The following is a 2,743-nucleotide window of genomic DNA, read 5'->3' as shown; positions in this document are numbered from 1 at the left end:
AAACTACCTGTTATCCAATAAAAACCTAAAATTCCTAATAATAAACCAAAATCTCCTACTCGATTAGTTACAAACGCTTTTTGACAAGCATTTGCCGCAAGAGGCCGTGTAAACCAAAACCCTATTAATAGATACGAAGACATTCCAACCAATTCCCAAAAAATATAAATTTGTATCAAATTAGAACTAGTAACTAATCCCAACATGGAAGTACTGAAAAAACTCATATAAGCAAAAAATCTCAAATATCCTTGATCATGAGACATATAATTATCACTATAAATAAGAACCATAATTCCAACAGTAGTGATTAGTATTGACATAATAGAAGTAAGTGGATCAATCAAATAGCCGAATTCTAAAGAAAAATCATTATTAATGATCCAAGACCATACATATTGATGTATAGAACTACTATTTATTTGCTGAATAGACATATCGATCGACAAAATCATGGCTATACTTAACAATAAAACACTCTGAAAAGCCCACATACGACGAAGTTTTTTTGTTGCCCTTGGAAAAAGAAGAAGTCCCGCTCCTATTAACACAGGAACTGGAAGTGGAGCAAAAGGTATGATCCACGCATATTGATATGTATGTTCCATAAAAAAAAATTATATTCTTAATTGTTTTCGATTCACCAAATCTTATCTCTTTCGAAAGGGTTAATAAAAAAAAGAAAGATATGCACTAACTTAAACTAACTAAAATAGAATTTTACAATTTTTGATTCTTACTTATTCTGAGGCTTTCCTAAATACTTCAAATATTCAAATCACGAAGTCACAATTGGTCAAATAATATGACTAAATTACTAGTAAAAAGTGAATACTTAGTTATTAACTAATATATTTATGAAGATGCCCAAAATAATAATTGAAATTTTTATTACAACAATTTATATCTATAGAGCAAGGATAAAGAAAAACACTAAAACAAAATACTTATATAGGAAGTACTATAATATCCGTCACTTTATAGAAATTTAAGTTAATTTTCTATTTTTTTTTTTTAAATAAAAAAAAATTACATTACTAAAATTTCGTTTATCAAGCTATGTATGCTTTAGTTACTAGTTTCATTCGAATTTGAAAAGTCCAATTAGGCGTATTCTTTCCTCGATTTTGACCAATTACTAGAAAAAAATTACATATCATATCCCTTTTTTTTGAAGAGAATGCTATCTAAAAAACAAATAGATAATGAATAGTAAAGAATGATTCCTTTTGAACAATAGATGTCTTTCACATCCAACTAGAATAATGAGTAACCTCTTGATTTTTAAATGGCAGTTCCAAAAAAACGTACTTCTATATCAAAAAAGCGTATTCGTAAAAAAATTTGGAAAAAGAAAGGATATTGGGCAGCTTTAAAAGCTTTTTCGTTAGGGAAATCTCTTTCAACCGGAAATTCAAAAAGTTTTTTTGTGCGACAAACAAATAAGTAATCCAAAGTTGTAATAATCTGAATCGACTTGACTAAAAAGGTTGGCTAATTTTATTTATAATATAAAATAAAATATTCCCATTACCTACTGTTTTGGACTAATCAATATGATTTGAAATTCTTTTCACTCTTATGATTTGTAGAATAAGTATTTTTCTTTTTACTAAATTCTAAAAAAAATACTTTTCTTTGAAAAAAAAAAATAAACACAAGATACAAAGGTTTACCTTTCTTTTTAGTCTATTTTTTTTATTTCTAGTTCTGGGGTAAGAATTCCTATTTTCCTCATCGACCTACTAATAAAAGAATAATAAAAGTTTATTCTTTTTTCTCTATTTATATATCTATAAAAGAGCAGATATAAGATTTTTAGTCAAAATTAATGAATCGTTGAAACTATAAGTTTAAAACTTTTTTGTAATCTCATTTTCTGAATTATTATTTCGATGAATTACTATAGATATGAATTAATATATATACTCCTATATATTTGCCGCTTTCAACCCAATCTATAAAAGTTTTTAATTGGGATATTAACTATGAAAAATGTGTCAAATTTAAGTGATTCAAAATAGATTCTATTTTGTGTTCATTGATAAAATCCATTTTTTGTTTCAGATTTATAAAATTAGATAAATGAGAAATGAATCCTTAAAAAATGAAAATGAGAAAAAGCGCTTTTTTTGAGTTCTATCCCCTATCCAGGGATAGAACTATCCAGTTACAACAGTTCAATTCCAGAAGAGTATAAATTACACAAAAGATCGAAAAACGGATACCCTAATCTAAAATAATGAACCTTCAAATTTCTATGAATTTTTATTCATCAATTTGAATGTTTCCTAAAAAATACTACATTGAATTGACTTCTTCAATCTCGACAATTGAATATGAATAGTCTATTATAAATTTGAGAAAGGAAAGCCGCTATGGTGAAATTGGTAGACACGCTGCTCTTAGGAAGCAGTGCTAGAGCATCTCGGTTCGAGTCCGAGTAGCGGCATGCCGTCTTCTAAAAAAGATAGAATAGATCTTATAATGAATTCAATTCCCAATTTCCATTCCGTCATTAAAGGATTCCTCTTTTTTTTTATGATATTTTTAACCTTAGAACATATATTAACTCATATTTCCTTTTCTATCGTTTCAATTGTAATTACAATTCATTTAATAACAACCTTATTAGTCAATGAAATAGTAAAACTATATGATTCATCAGAAAAGGGCATGATGGCGACTTTTTTCTGTATAACAGGATTATTAATCACTCGTTGGATTTATTCGGAGCATTTCC

Source organism: Camellia sinensis, unplaced genomic scaffold (assembly GCF_055761805.1).
Source record: "Camellia sinensis isolate YWXY unplaced genomic scaffold, ASM5576180v1 Unanchor465, whole genome shotgun sequence".
NCBI lineage: Eukaryota > Viridiplantae > Streptophyta > Magnoliopsida > Ericales > Theaceae > Camellia > Camellia sinensis.
Note: the sequence above shows the minus strand (reverse complement) of the source record.